The sequence below is a fragment of the Lygodium microphyllum genome, chromosome 10, assembly GCF_053477565.2.
Source record: "Lygodium microphyllum isolate KBCC chromosome 10, Lygodium_microphyllum_v1.1.10, whole genome shotgun sequence".
NCBI lineage: Eukaryota > Viridiplantae > Streptophyta > Polypodiopsida > Schizaeales > Lygodiaceae > Lygodium > Lygodium microphyllum.
The window spans coordinates 72,971,663-72,988,382 of NC_141144.1; the positions used below are offsets into that span (position 1 = coordinate 72,971,663).

General features: G+C 38.6%; 1 non-coding gene across 1 annotated transcript; it reads right to left on the minus strand.

Annotated features, from left to right (window-relative positions):
* Positions 1–13,768: 13,768 nt before the first annotated feature.
* On the minus strand, positions 13,769–13,842 carry TRNAN-GUU (transfer RNA asparagine (anticodon GUU)). Its single transcript has one exon. It is a non-coding gene; the product is annotated as a tRNA-Asn (tRNA).
* Between the last annotated feature and the right edge of the window lie 2,878 nt (positions 13,843–16,720).

Below are 16,720 nucleotides of genomic sequence, written 5' to 3' on the forward strand. Positions count from 1 at the left end.
ACAATTTGCATAATAGACTTCGCATTAGTGCACAAAGAAATTAGGGGATTTTGTATTGGTTATTGTTCATGGAGCATTAAATTTTATGCACTAGCATTAACATGCATGGGAGAAAAAAGGAATTGAAAGATGTTTGCACTCGAGTGTTTAGAAAAATGATATGGATTGTTAGGGATTGATGTCTTACGTCAAAAATATCTTGAAGGAGACTTGCATCTAGGAAGTTGTGTCTTATGATTGCAATGTAAGATCCTAAGCATCTTAGATAATAAAGAAATATTTACATCCATTTGTGCAACACATAAATACATCCATGAAAAGCGTTAAATTCTTCTTTCATTGCATGTGTAAAGGGTTAAGTTCTTCCTCGCTTGCATAAGTAGTGTATTCAATTTTTGCTTCACTTGCAGAGAGGAAAGAATTGAAGGAGATAAAAGTGTTCTTCTTTTTTTTTCACAAAATTGTGTTTACACCCCATGATTGCAATCCATGATTACAATGTGCATGAATTAGGTTACTTGCGTTCACTAAAAGCATTAAAAAATGTATCTACAATAATGAATACTTGAAAGACATACAAGCTCCAATATGCTTGAGATAATGAGGTGGATAATTAGATTGCTTAAAATTGTCCAAGTAAGAAGGTCAACTCACTTAGGTTATCCCCAAGGATTCCCGATCAATAGGTAAATCTTAGAGCAATATTTGTGACTCAACTATTGTAGATACATACAGTAGGCCTTGCTTCCCATTGTCCTTCCCATGGCCATCACTATTTTGTGACAAGTAGTTATGTATCTACAATAGTCAACCACATTTTAGTCACCAATAGGGAAGAAACTTATTGTGAAATTTATGTATCTACAATGAGCTTTGTCACATAACTAAAATGTGGTGACATAAGTTTCTTCTCTCTATTTATGAAATTTCATGGTGACTACCAATGGTTGACTATTGGTGACTCAAATAAATTTCATTGTGACTCAACTATTTGTGACTCATGGTGACAAGTTTCTTCCCATGAAAATTACGTAAAATTAATATTTGTGACTCAACCATTCATACAGTGCCATTGGAAAATGGGACAAACAGTGTTTTAGTCACAGTCACTTAGGGACAGTCACAAAGATCAAATTATTACATAAAATTTTGTATTACACCTTGGAGTGAATCCTATAGCTCCTCTTGAAGAATGCTTTGTCCCCTTGGGTTTGAATCAAAATATCTCCAATCAAAGCTAAGATCTAAAAGTTATGGCCATTTTTGTGCATTAAGGTCACTGTGGGGATAGGGGGCAAACCACTCCAAAATAGGCATAAAAATCCAATTGTGGATTTCTCTAGTCATTTTCTATCATGAATCTTAATAGCTTATCTTGAAGAGGTCTTTCTCCCCTTCGATTTGAATCAAAAGTCTCACCGATTGGAGTTTCTCACTAAAAGTTACACCCCATTTACTAATAGTGGGTCTTGTGGACTTCATCTAAATGGCTCGCTAGAAAAGCAAAAGTAAGGCCTATGAAGAGGTCCAAATGCTAATTAGGGAATCTAGTACATCAATGAATGAGAAACCTAGCTAAGCACAATATTATCATTGTGATATGCATGAGCAAGTGCCTGATATGAATCCCTATAGCCTGCTCAACCACACTCTATATCAACATGAGCTTTGTCACACACATGGAGAGGTATAATGATATGGTTGCCAACCATCACCAAATGATGTCAAAAATTGATGTAGCAATTGAGAAAATGGCCATCTCAAACTCTAGGACTCCACAAACCCTAGAGCATCTCACCACTCTTATAGCTCTATTAGATACAACTCCAACCCAAGAAAATGTGAATGAATCCAAACATGAGTCTCGATGGCCTCCACCACTAGAGAAACTACATGGTCCACAGGGAATTCTTGGATCCAAGGTATTCCCCCTTCTATCTATGAAGTCAGTGAACCCTCTTATGATAATGACAAGATTCTATTGAGCTCCCCCATTATCCATGTAACCAATCCTCTAGTGAGACCCTCACCTACCATTGCTAAAAGCTCCCCTACTCTTTCTAGGAGCCCCAATGGAACTTATATGACTCAGCCCCATCATAGACAGTATGGTTATAATGGGAAACAATAATGGACATCATGGAATAAATGCACAACATGGTATGTATGGACAACAAGGTATGTATGACCATCATGGTATGTATGGACAGCAAGGTTTCCATGGACTACAAGGCCCTAATGATCTCCATGAAAAGATCCTTACAACTAAATACAACGGGCGGTCCCCGTCACCATCAAATTGAGAAGAATGGACCTCCAAAAATTAGAGTCCTACTTCAATATTTATCTCCACACAAATGATAAAAAAATTATCTTTGCATCTCTCCACTTGAAAGGATTTTCCAACACATGGTGGTGCTATATCAATCGAGAGAATGATCAGTTCATTGATTGGGAAGACTTTAAAATGCATATGATTCAAGTATTTGTATCCCCCATGGAAAAAAACTAGTTGGCAAGACAATAATCATCGATTCATTGATTGAAAGACTTTAAAATGCATATGATTCAAGTATTTGTATCCCCCATGGAAAAAGAGCAATTGACCAACATAATCTCACTATATGAGAGTACACATATCAGTTCATGAATTTGACTATGTATGTGAAGAGTATTATTGAGGATGCCAAATTGCACAAGTACATCTATGGGTTGGAACTAAACCTATCAGTGAATGTCATGACTCAAAAGCCTACTACATTATTTGATACAATTGAATCGGCTCAAAGATATGCAAGAAAGTACCATAAAAATGAGAGTTTTTAGTAAGGTTATGGGTAGCCCGTATCCTATTGAGGATAGTCCTATATGGGGGTGGTTTTAGAGGCAATTTCATGCCTAAACACATCCTTCAAATACCCACTTACCCCCCCTTCCATACTAAAAGAAAATAGGGCACCTCTAGGATAGCACTTGGCTCTAATTGTGAGAGCAAATATGTTGAAAATAGACACCACATTGCATCACCCCCAAATGGTTCAAGTCATGAAAAGTTCAATTTCTTCAATATTATGAAGGAAAGAAAAAAAAAGGCCTATGATTTAAATGTGGGAACAAGTACACAACCAACCATGGCTCTAAATGCCTTTACAAGACAGCCAAGGTCAAAGTTCATAGCATGTATATAATGGAAGATTGGCACAATGATGAGGAAAAATTGCCTACTAAAAATGAAGTGTATGCTAAGGATATGGACCAAGAGTAGTTCTATGACTGTAACGTGTCCGCTCGTCCGCTTGTGGGACACGTCTTAGCAACCCATTGGGAAGAGAGTCTAGAAAGCGCCGCCTGGCACTCGCAAGGAATGTCACAGGGTTTGCGATCTAGGACTTCCCGAGTATGCCCCGAGCGGAAGTGTCCGGCCGTTCCCACTTAGGACCAACCTGAAATCGGGGTTTCCTTCCTATCAGCAAAGTCTCTAGGGAGTAGTTAGCATCGAGCTCCAGATGAACCACTTTGCGTAGGAACAACAGAGTCGAAGCGGATTTATGCTGCACTTGGTTCATGGAGAATGGGAAACGAGAAGGATGCGAAGCTCAATCTCTCTGCCCATAAGGCATATTCCCATTCCGTTCCCCTAAAACAGCATAAATCGAGATCCTAACTCTAATGATGCTAGGTCTTCATAGTCTCATTATCACGTCTTTTGAGAAAAGTTCCCAGCTAACCGGAACCACCCTTCTGTAGGACGGACCCAAGTCACGCCCACCACACTTTCCTCGATAGCTTTAGTTGTCTAATTAGGTCCTACCACATTTATGTGCGACACTTAAAATCAGCTTTATTAATTAAGCCTTTTAGGGCACACGGTTCATTCACATAATTTACAACACATACACAAAAACAAAACAAGCAGTCCTTTTTTCAAACAAGTTCCTTAACTTATCTTTAAGTTAATCTTTGTCTCCTGCCCATACAAGAGAATTATGTATCCCTTTTGTCCAACAAAAGTACCCGGTCCAAATCTCATGGCACCGAAATTTCCATCCTTTATCTAGAATAGGATCTTCCAACGTCCCAGACGTTGGGCTCACGGGGATCTCCAACTCCATTCTAGACAGGCAAGGGGTGTCCAGAGCTCCACCTGACCCACAAGCGGTCTAGGAGTGAGATACCATTTCCGTGGTTGGCCTTTTCACCACTCGACCATCGGCCTATGAATCGAGCAGTGCCCTCTCAAGATAATCGGCGATGTGATCTTAGAGATTATACACGCATGCAAAATATCCTTTCTTAATTAATCCAATTAAAATTTGAAGCACAATCAAAGCAGTCAGCCCTAATATCATATTCTAGAAAAACATTCCTTTATTTCCATCGCAACTTGTCATTACAGACCCTTGCCATGCATTTTCCATCAGCACAAGCCTTGGAATATTTATCCAAATCACAATGCGACAATCCCTTGATTGAAAGAAAAACATTTAGGGTGTTATTCAATCAACCAACAAAACTAATTGTATTTTTTTCCAAACAATACAATAATAGATGGGACAATAATTCCATCGCATATTCACTCTCCCCCTTGGGGCCAAAGAGTAGAATTTACTTAATATTCCCTCCTTTAGCCTAAGGCATATGCTAAAGGTTCCAATACTATACATGACGTAAGTCCTATCATTCCAATGAAAATTAATCAATCTAGCAAGAGCATTTATGCCTCTTCTCGAAGTGACAATTATCTATTAGCATTTTCCTACTATGCAACATTTTTTTTCTTGGCTTTATCTTCCTTTCTCCTAAGGCAAGGAGTCGCATGTCATCGATGTAAAGTTTACATAATCTCTCCCTTGTATATACCGTGTATATGCATTTGTGAACTTTAAGAAATATTATCCTCGGTAAATATTAATCAAAGACTCATCGATGCTCAATACTTTAGTGTCCTATATGTTGCTTATGTTATGCATGGATTCATCACATAGCAATTAGGTGCACTTTAACTGCCTTTGATACAAGCACTTCACAAACTTCATCTTTGAATATTTGAGATGTGATTTATCCTTTTCAATGATCTATTCTAGCACCACAAGGTATGGAGCCTAATGTATCTCTTGTGAGCATTAAAACAAGCATCTATCAATTTGAAAATACATTACTTATTACCGATGCTGCAATTGGATTGACAGTGATGCCTTCGCCCAAAGCTCTGTTGCTAGTTGTAGGATTGTCATTTGCATGCGACATTCTTCGCTTGGAGGCCATCGTCCGCAAGTAGACTTAAGAGATTAATAAGCTGGAATAGATTCAAGATGGGAGAGCATAAGAGAAGATGGTTAAATCGAGGATCGAGATAGAGGGAAATGTGCAGCCTCTCGGGGTAACTCTTCTCTCTCTCTCTCTCTCTCTCTCTCTCTCTCTCTCTCTCTCTCTCTCAAGCTCTCTCTCACAATCTCTTGGAGGGGTATACTCTCTCTCTCCCTCTCTCTTGCCGCCTTTTAGGGTCTCCTTATGCTCTCTTATGCCTCCCCATGTCTCATATTTATAATGAACTAGAGAGGAGGGGATAAATCTGAGAACAAGAGTGGAGGGGCTCTTAGAAGACTCAATGATCTGATGCTCAAATCATAAATCTGATGGTTGCATTAGCTCCAAAATGGGGGTAAAACTCCAAGACACTTGATTAGAAAGCTCCTAGTTCACTCCTTCTTTGCTTTGTTCGAACTACTGTCTACTGCCTATAGACTACGATCGCGGCGCGCGCGATTTTGCTAGTCACTTTTTTTTTATTTCTCTTTTTATAAAATCTCCAAAGCTAACTAAAACATCACTTGTCTTTTCTTTTAAATGACTTTTAGTTCTATCTTTTTAGGATAATATCCTAAAATATAATAGTTTTTTTCTCTCCCCAAGAATCTAATATTTTTGGACCATTCGAACTATACACATTAATACTAGTGATTAATATGGCCATAAGTCCCGTTCACATTGTACTTTTGGTGAAGGGTGGCTACGGTCCTTATCAATCCAAGAAAAATGTTAGACTTATGACTCTCAATTTTTTTTAAATATATTTTTAATTGAATGAAAATTATTAACTATTAATGCTAGTCAATTTTCACCTTAGTTAGTTTTAGTTAGTAATCTTACTAACTTATTAATTGATTGACTTTTGAACTAATCGACCAACTTTTATTGCATGGAAATATTACATCCTCCCCCCCTTAGAGAAATCGAGATGTCCTCATCTGGAGAGAAACTGGGGAAGACAAACACTAATGGGGCTTATGACCTGTGGGTTAAGACCCACCATGCATCCGCTGCGCTACTCTTAATGTTTCAAGTTATGTTGTTTTAGGGGAACGGAATGGGACTATGCCTTATGGGGAGAGAGGTTGAGCTTCGCATCCCTCTCGTTTCCCATTCTCCACGAACCAAGTGCAGCATAAATCTGCTTTGACTCTGTTATTCCTACGCAAAGTGGTTCATCTAAAGCTCGACGCCAGCTACTCCCTAGAGACTTTGCTGATAGGAAGGAAACCCTGATTTCAGGTTGGTCCTAAGTGGGAACGGCCGGACACTTCTGCTCGAGGCAGACTCGGGAAGTCCTAGATCGCAAACCTTGTGACACTCCTTGCGAGTGCCAGGCAGCGCTTTCTAGACTCTCTTCCCGATGGGGGCTGCTAAGACGTGTCCCACAAGTGGACGAGCGAACACATTACAATGACCCTAGAGACGATGGGTTTCCCTTTGACCCAAGGGATTACCCATCCCATACTCTTGATTTGATATCCCACTCAAAGACCACTTCCTTTTGCTCCATCTCTTTGGATGCTTGGACTGGTTCTAGGAGCCCCAGCACCCTATGCATTCAAATGAAGTATTAATGGCAAGCATGTGTTCATCCTTGTGGACAATGGTAATACTCACAATTTTGTCAATAAATCAACCATTGACCGGTTGAAATGCAACCCTACAAAATTATAGGACCCCTTGAAAGTTTGAGTAGCAAATGGTGAGAAAGAAATCAACACACATGTATGTTCCAAAGTCCCTCTATGCTTGGCTAAGAATAATGTGATATTGGTTGACCTAATTGCATTAGACATGGGCCCCATTGATGTTGTATTGGGTTGTGATTGGTTAAAACAATTGGGAAATTTTTCTATGGACCTCTCTCATCTCTACATGGAGTTTATAATGTGTGGATAGCTCATCCACTCAAAGGGAGTCAATGATAATGATGATCCAACTAATTATAGTAAAGTAACTCAAGCAAGAGTTTGAGAAATGCTCACAGATCTTTGTCTTGAACTTGAATAAGGAAAATTCAAATCAACGCTCCAAAGTATCTAAGGATTCAGCCTTGCAGGTTTTACTAGAGGAGTATAGTGATTTATTTTAGATGCCTACAACCCTTCCCCCTAAGAGGCAAGTGGGACGTCCACTTGATTTAGAGTCCCATTCCAAGCTAGTGAACAAGTGACCTTATAGGCTCTCCAAGTGTGAATGTAAAGAGGTTTCAAAGCAAGTCAAGGAGTTACTTGAGATGGGTTTTATTGAACCAAATTCTTCCCCTTATTCATCTCATGTCTCGTTAGTCGAAAAGAAAGATGGTCCTTTCAGCATGTGCATTGATTATAGAGACGTGAACAAAATCACAATGAACAATTGGTACCCCATCCCATGGATAAATGACTTGTTGGATGAGTTGAAAGGGGAATGCTTCTTCCCTAAGATTAATTTGTACTCTGGCTACCATCAAATTGGTATGAGGGAGGGTGATGAGATCAAAATAGCTTTCAGGAGATTGATCGTGGGCTTTATCATTTTCTAGTGATACCTTTTAGGTTGACTAACAAACACCCTTGTCACATTTCATAGCCTCATGAATTAAATTTTCCATTCCTTCCTATTCAAGTTTGTGCCCAATTTCTTTGGGGTACAATAAATCTTTAACTAAGATGTTTCTTGGGGTATTGTAGGGCTCTCTCCCAAACTTGGTGTCAAAAATATATTGTTAAAGTACACATTTTTTAATCCCAAGATTGAGACTAAAAGTTTTTCCTCAAGTCTAAAAAATTGATGTGTCTAGAGCTATTTAGTTTCAATTAACTCTCAATTAGTGCTTGGGATACCTGATGAAATGAATCCAACTGGTAATGATGAAGGCAAATGTTAACCTCAAGGTTGGGATATAGTTGGTTTTACCTTGAGATTGGGGAAAAAAACTTAGTAGTTTCTCATAGAAAATAGAAATTTCACACAATTCGCAATTTTGATGCAACATGGTAGCATTATGGTTGAATAATTACAAAAGTGAGTGAAGATGACTAACTCTAAACCTAGCATTTTCCTTTTTCTTAATTATCAAGGTTTATTACTATTTTCATTAAACAATTTCACCTTATCCTAAACTAACTACAATGGATCTCAAGGTGTTATTCTCACCATGTTGGAAAGAGAACTTGATCCAACACATGTTTGTAGCAATTATATCTTCCATGTGATATGGACAATGAGTACATGGTTAAATTATGTTAAGAACCATTATGTCTAGACAATAGAATCAAAATATCTAGCAGCTCAATCTCAATGTACACAACTAGACAAAACCAAGTAATCTATCACTTGCTTAGGCTACTCTATCATCCTACATTCCCAATCTCTCCACGTATACCACTCATATCCTTGTAATGTATGCAAGATAAGGGAAATCTCAAGAAGCAATGCAAGGATCTACTAATGCCCTGATCCATATGATTATGGTCTTGAATTGGATAAAAATTATTCTTCTCAAAATCACTCAAAGAAGGAGAGAATAAGGGCCTCAAAATCACTATAAATAGCTCCATACATACAATAGGTTCATTCTCAAGCTCTAACTCTAGCTATGGAAGAGAAAAAGACATAGACTCAAGTTGGAACACACGAGACCTTGTATTACTCTTTACGGAATTTATGTACAATCTGAGAATAGGTCTCCATCCTTCCAATTACTTTTTTGGTCATTCTTATTTTTTACAATACTTGGCTTTTGACTGAGGCCTTCATGGTATTTCTTCATAAGATAGAAGAATCTGTAGAGGAGAGAGGCTGGTGCTTGGGTTTCAAAGATAATACCTCCTACAATTTTATGGAAATTAAAATTGATTTGAAATTTTTTAATTCTTCTTTTTCACAACTCTTGCTTCTTTTCATAATCCTTGACATTTAAGCAAATTTATCTAATTTCATGGCCTTATATATTGTTTTGGCACTTTTTACTTTTTAGCATCTTCCAATAGCTTCCCTCTTTCACTATCTTTTTCTTTCGTAACTTGTAAAAATGGAGCAAATATTATTGTTATAGTGTGCAAAACACTTTCACATTGGAATTGATGCCAAATGACATGTAATAGTACTACACTACTAGCTTGATTGACAAGAATGGAAAATATTGTTGGCAACCAAACGAATATATGAATTTGCTTAGTCTATATGCAAATATCCTACTTATGTATGTTACCCACAAGCTTGAAAACAATAAAAGGCTTATGTAACCTTTTTAGACTAATTTGTATTATCCAACCACAAATCCATGGATTCATAGATCATTACATGCACCAATATAGGGGTAGGGTGCTCATTTGAAAGTTCACTTTTATCACTAGATAATTTGCATTTCCCTTTCTTTGTAAAGAGAAGGTCCTTGCTTGTCTCTTTGGTAATTTCCATGAAAACTAAAAAGTCCATAGGCCAAACTTTGTTTGCCTTGGCTCATGTTCTAAAAACTCTACATATGGATGTTGATTTTCCCATGGTTAAATACCCTCATGGATTGAAAGCATTTCTTACTAATAATCATAGTGTGGACATGACAACTATATGACTTTTGAAAAATAAAGTGGCATGTATCACTACAAATTTAAATGTATCTTTTATATTTTTTCTTCTTGATCTTTCATCAACATTTCTCCTTTCTTTTGAATCTTTGCACAAATCAACTCCACATCTCCTTTTGTTCTCATTCTAACTCATGCTAGTATGAGAAATTATGATTGTTATTATATTGAGCTATGAAAGAACAAACTTGGTATGGCACCTTGATTTGATAAAAGAACATATTGAAATAAGAATGCTAAAATGAAAATGGCCAACAAATGGATATTATACATAGATAAATGAAATGATGGTAGAAGGAAACAAATATATTCTCTATCTACATTACACTTCTTAATATATGTATTTTTCAAAACACATGTGTGCACGCATGCACCCACACACACACACACACACACACACTCTCTCTCTCTCTCTCTCTCTCTCTCTCTCTCTCTCTCTCTCTCTCTCTCTCTCTCTCTCTCTCTCTCTCTCTCTCTCTCTCTCTCTCTCTCTCTCTCTCTCTCTCTCTCTCTCTCTCTCTCTCTCTCTCTCTCTCTCTCTCACACAAGGGACTATAGAAGTCTAGATGGGGAAGGTGAAGGGGCTATGCTAGGCCATGAAGATGTGGTGAAGGGGCTACATCAAGCCATGAAGATGGGGTGGGATGCTTAAATGTTTGATGGACATGAGTGGAGGCTACAAAAAGAGAGCAAAAAGTGAGCACCTCCCTCATGCATGTATTTATTATATTTCAAATGGTATTGTGTGCCCCAAAATAGGATATAGCATTCACTCTTTTTACTCTATATTCTTGAATGGTTCAATCCTTCCCTAATATCTAAATAATTGCTAAATTCCAAACAAGATCTTTGAGCTTAATAATAGAAATGCTCAACCTTAGGAATATCAAAATGAGCGTTGCCCCTTGAAAATGATTATTCATTCTCTCCTTTCTCTAACAAATGCCACAACCACTTCTCAATAGTTGCACTATCCTCTTTTTGGAACTTTAATTAAGGCAAGGAATTAGGCATTTTAAGGCTTATAAAATGACAAATCCTTTTAGACTTATAAACCAAAGAATAATAGCCTAGGCAAGCATAGTGAAGATGTAACCTTGATAGTGATGATGATGAGGCTTCTTATGCTATGAGGATGCTATGGTTGACGACAATGGCTCTGCCAATCAAACCTTTACTTTGATACCAATGTTGAGAAATCCTTCATTCAAGACTAAAAATTAATCCATAAATTGATGAAGGTGAGAGAAGTTAGAATCATAATCCTAAGGGTAATAGCTTGGACCAATAGACAAAAGATGGAACCATGATGGTGATGATGATCAGGTTTCTCATGCACATGAGGATGCCATAGTTGAGGACAACCGCTCCACCAATCAAACCTCGACTTTCTCAAACCCACCATGCCTCCAACATATAAGTGCAACTTGAGATAGAAATTATGGACATTCTTTTAATCTAGGCCCATGGACAGAACATTCTTCAAGTTATCCTAAATAGTAGCTTCATTTGTTTCTCTTACATGGCTTTAAGATTTCTATTTGGACAATCATCTAATCCCATTGCAATAGCATGAGAGGGCATAGCTAGAAACAATTGGTGCATCACTCTATTTTCTATGTGAACATAGTAGACTATGCACACATTCAACTTCAGAGGACTTACCAATAGGCTGTACACACAGAGAGTGGTAGCTTGGAATTCAATATTTGGAAAAAAATATTAATGCTTAAATTTTTTTTGAAACTTTTGAAGGTTTGGATCATCATACAACTACCAATATAGGGATGGTTTCAACCTCAAATTACTTTGCTTTAACTCTTTGGGAACTCTTGGAAGTTTGGATCACTATAGAGTTGCCATGTTGAGGTGATTTTGGCTTCAAGAATCGATAGATCTTCCAATCATGGGACGGATTCAATTGTGATACATCTTTCAATCATATAACCTTGAAAAGAGAGATTATTGAAGTCGACAGGGACCAAAGGGTGAGGGTAGAAGCTTGCAATTTGACATGGCCTACAATTCAACACACACACACATGCGTGCGCGCACACACACACACACACACACAGATGAATGCAATAGAAGGAGATTTGAATTTTAAGGTTTGGTAGGTGCTTTAGGCTCAAGAGAACCTAAGGAGGTTTGAATCCTTCCTTAGCCAACACCAAATGTATACCTTGTAAAAAAGCTATATATTTCAATGGATCTTTCCATGGTATTCATGAATTAAATTAGTTGGTTTGATGGCATTTCATTATACCTTACTCAATATGGATTTCAAAGACTAGATGCAATAAACTAAAGTTAGCATAGACGCATTTGACTACAATCTCTACACATGAAATTACTAGTAGTTATGTGGGAATAATTCAAACATTAGATGCAACAAACTAGAGTAACATCAATGCATTTGACTTTATATCTAGACATTACTAGTAGTTGTGTGTTCCCACGCAAGCTGTTGGATCCAATGCTAACAAAAAATGGCATTTTAGCATTTTGGGCTATATATCTGGACATTACTAGTAGTAGTGTGTTGCCACTCAAGCTGTTGGATGCAATGCTAATAGAAAACAATATTTTAGCATATTTGTATAGACCGAAAATCTAAAAATACACGTTGAACCTTTGTTATACCCTTAAAAATATAGAAGAATTTTCAGAGTATCTTAGTTATACACTAACATTTTGTGTAGATTTTGAACATTAAAACTAGTTGATTTGGGAGCTTGCCTCAATTTTTACTGACAAATAAAAAACTTTTCCATGAGCATCGAGTGTATGCAATCTTTATACACGAGAATTTCTAATATATGTGTATTCCCACTCAAAAAGCTAGATGCAATCCTTTGATACATGAGAATTATTAGTGAACAATCTAATTGTCGAGAATGCCAAGAATGGGAAGCGTGATAAACTGTGACAATCAGTTTAAACTTGTGATGCTTAAATTGCTCAAGGAGAAACACTAGACATATAAGCTAATGTCCTTTAATACATGAGAATTGTTAGTGAACATTACTACCCAACTTAAGAAGTTGAATCCTTCTCTTCCAGGTAGCTAGCCTAGCCATTGGACATTCCTTCTTCCACTTTTGATGTAGATTCATCAAAATTGCTGGGGACGAGGAGATGGATTCTTCATTTCCAACTGTAGAGGTGGGCCAGTATGCTCTTCTGGTTTGTAGAGTATCAATGAGCTAATCAAGATCTCACCCTTATGCCTTGTTTGTGGGCATGCGGAAGAAACTAAAAAGCACCTCTTCTAAGGGTTTACATGCCACCCTTGTGTGGAAGGAAGTGAGGAGGTGGCTTAATCAAGCCAATCTTCAAAGCAGCTTTGGAATGATGACAATGCTCTTTGTTGATTGTGCTGGATTGGGCTCTAGTATGTGGAAGCTCACCAGCCTACTCACTGGATTGGTAGTTCAGTTTGTGTGGTCCAAGAGAAACAATCTAATTGTCAAGAATGGAAAGCCTAATGAACTATGTCAAGCATGTTGAAACTTGTGATGTAGTTTATGCTTAAATTGCTCAAGAAACAATCTAATTGTCAAGAACGCCAAGAATGGGAAGCCTGATAAACTGTGTCAATTTGTTTAAACTTGCGGTGCAGTCTATGCTTAAATTTCTCAAGGAGAGACACTCAATCTATAAGCTAATCAATGTATAGAAAGCTTTGTTTGTAAAGCTTAATATCAATCTATAAGCTAATTAATGTATAGAAAGCTTTGTTTGTAAAGCATAATACATCGCCATATAGGCACATTGTCTTTACCAATATTAATATAATAGCAAGCACATTACGATAAAAACTCGAAGAATGAATTAACTAGAGATGAGAGAGAGAAGCAATTAACTACCTTGACAAAAGGCAGCGCTAGAGAGAGGTTTCGAACCTCCGACCTTATGGTTAACAGCCATACGCTCTAACCTACTGAGCTACTCCAGCCGGCGGTCTATGGTGTCAGAAGCAGAATTTACAATCTATAATTTTGGATTCTAAGAACTAAAACTAAATAGTTGCCCTCCCCTTCCCGATGGTCTGGACTCTGCAACATACACGATGTTTGCGCTCATTTACAGAGAGGCTGTTCTGCTTTTAACATGATAGTTGGTTACTGCGCAGTACGACATCATCATACTCGTCAGCCATTGCATTGGAAGAGAGAGAGAGATGTGACAAGCGTACTATATAGTATGCCGGTCCACAACCAGCTTGCCCGAGTGCACTGCGTCAAATCACCCGGACAGAAGGGGTACGCGCAAAACTTGTGGGGGGGGGGGGGGGAATGGGGTATAATGACTTAGAGGGGTGCAAGACTTGTGGGCGGAAGCGGGGTATAATGACTAGAGGGGAAGTTCCGTCCAGGGCCTCCACCCCCACCACAGAGATCAGTCTCTATAGCGACCTTATATTTATAGCTGACGTTATGAGCTAGTCACTCAACAAGGAATCGGCAGTATTAGCCTTGGCCACAGCTCAAGAGCTGGATAGCTGCAGGTCGAGATCACAATATTCATGGAGCACGTTAGCCCTGATCGGCAACCCAGGAGTCGATTAGTGGCCGGTCTCTGTCGTATTTAGCTACTTACAGTACGCACAGAAGCCGTTTCGATATCTCTCAGATATTGGATCTTATAATCAATCGACTGCATTATAACGATCAGCGCGGAGCAATCGTCATAGTACGACGGCTTCGCTTCTCCCGTCGGCGCACTGAACGAAGGCTTTAATTGCTTGCTTGCTAGTACAGAAATTAATCAAAGAACACTCAGCGCAATATCCCTCCTCGCAATGCAGAAAGCTTGCACTTCTGGCAACTTTGCGAAGCTGACGCGCTGATCTCTGGAGCGCTCTCTCTCCCTCCGGCCTCCCCCCGCAAGTGGAGACGGATGCATCATGCATGTGCGTATGTGTGCCCACTGCCTTTATTGTCGAATTGGACAATATTGCCCCACATTAACAATTTCTGCTCTCCGAGTGTAACTGGGGTGTCTACAATATTCCAACAAAGGAATCGGGGTGCCTGCAATAATTAAGGATTCCTTTGTTGGAATACTCGGACGGGCCAACCTTTTAAAAGTCGAGAGCTAGAGCCCAACAATTAGCGCAATTGGCGTACGTACCTGGGAAGTAATTAAGGTATGCTGAGCATGTTATAAAACCTTGAACATCGTTGAGGCGGCCGGTACTACATGCTAGCCTCCATCGTCTCGAACTGCATCATGCCCACGGGCCACAAGCACTACGACGTGGAAACTTCTCGAGGATATAAGCGTTGGATAGTAGATGCTTCTCGTTTTCTCGACAGAGCTTTTGATATTGGGGGCTCTGGATCCTCCACGCTGATGAGAATATAGCCCACTGATTTGAATTTACCGATTAAGGGTGGCTTTTGCATGTTTTAAATTGTACCAAAACGCAATTTCCATAGCGAGATGATGCTCGGATTCGATACACGTGCACACACGCACTCCATCGAAATCCTGAGAATCTAATTACCACTATTTCTACTTGTGTTAGTACTTTCTGCCCATCGGGCCTCTACCTTCACTTGAGAGGGATCACGCACATCAGAATGAAGATCTACCTTTAAGAAACATGAAGTGATAATTTGACAGCTCTTTCTCACTTTCCCACTGCGCCTAGTACTACCTAGGCGGCCCCATAGTATTGATTTGACCACCACAACCCATTGATGTGCCGACTTCAAGCCTTCATCTTCAACCATTCTCGAAGATCCCTGCAAGTTGCTGACATGGTCACATGGGGAGAGATGGATGGAGCTAAGAAGAGGAAGATGAACCAATGTGCGAGAGGTGAGCCGAGCAAGACGACCACAGGTACACAGAACATGTGTATGTAGACACATGTGCATGCACGTGCGTTCATACACTAGTACTCTTAGGCCATATGCTTTTCGACATGATCATTACTAATATATTTGAACTTTAGTTTTTGGTGACTCATAGAATTGGATATGTAAATGGATTTAATATGTCAAGTGATGGGTAGTTCTTATGGTCACACTACGTGTGGCCTATTGAACAAGCATTGCTCTTGTTTTGATTGTCCATGCTTGTATCTTGGAAGACAGTATTTGCTTAATGAGAAACATGATAGTTTGTGCCATGTTATGTGTGTTCAATCTCTAATTACTCTTTGCCTTTTCTCTAATCTATGCAATCATAAACATTGTATATTCTCTTCCTATGGTCTCATAATGGTATTCTCATTCTATCTTCTTATTTCTTCAAGTATGCAGTGATACAATTTTGTTGCAATGCCTATAGTTGCAATGCAATCATGTCATATATATTTTTTGCAAAACCACCCTAGAATAAATTTTGAATCTTATTCTAGGTTTTAAAGAAAAGTTGTTATCAAGAATTATGACCAACCAAAATGAAAAGTGTGGAAGTAGTACATACTTAAGAAGATGTAAATCTATGCTAAGCATATAAAAAATTTGATCCCATGAACATCCATGCGGTGGTCAATACATGCTAGTCTCCATCATCTCTCGAATATCATGCCAACAAGCACTGCAATGTGGAAACTTCTCAAGGGAATCCTCGGATAGTAGATGCTTCTCATTATCTCGACAGAGCTTTTCATATTGGAGGCTCTGCAGCATCCTTCATGATGATGAGAATATATCCCATTGATTTGAATTTACCAAAGGTGGCCTTTGTATGTTTCAAGTTGTAGTAAAACACAGTTTCTATAGCGATATGACGCTTGAATTTGATACATGTGCGCACATGCACTTCATCCAAATCGTGAGAATCTAACCACTATTTCTACTTACACTAGTACTTTTTTT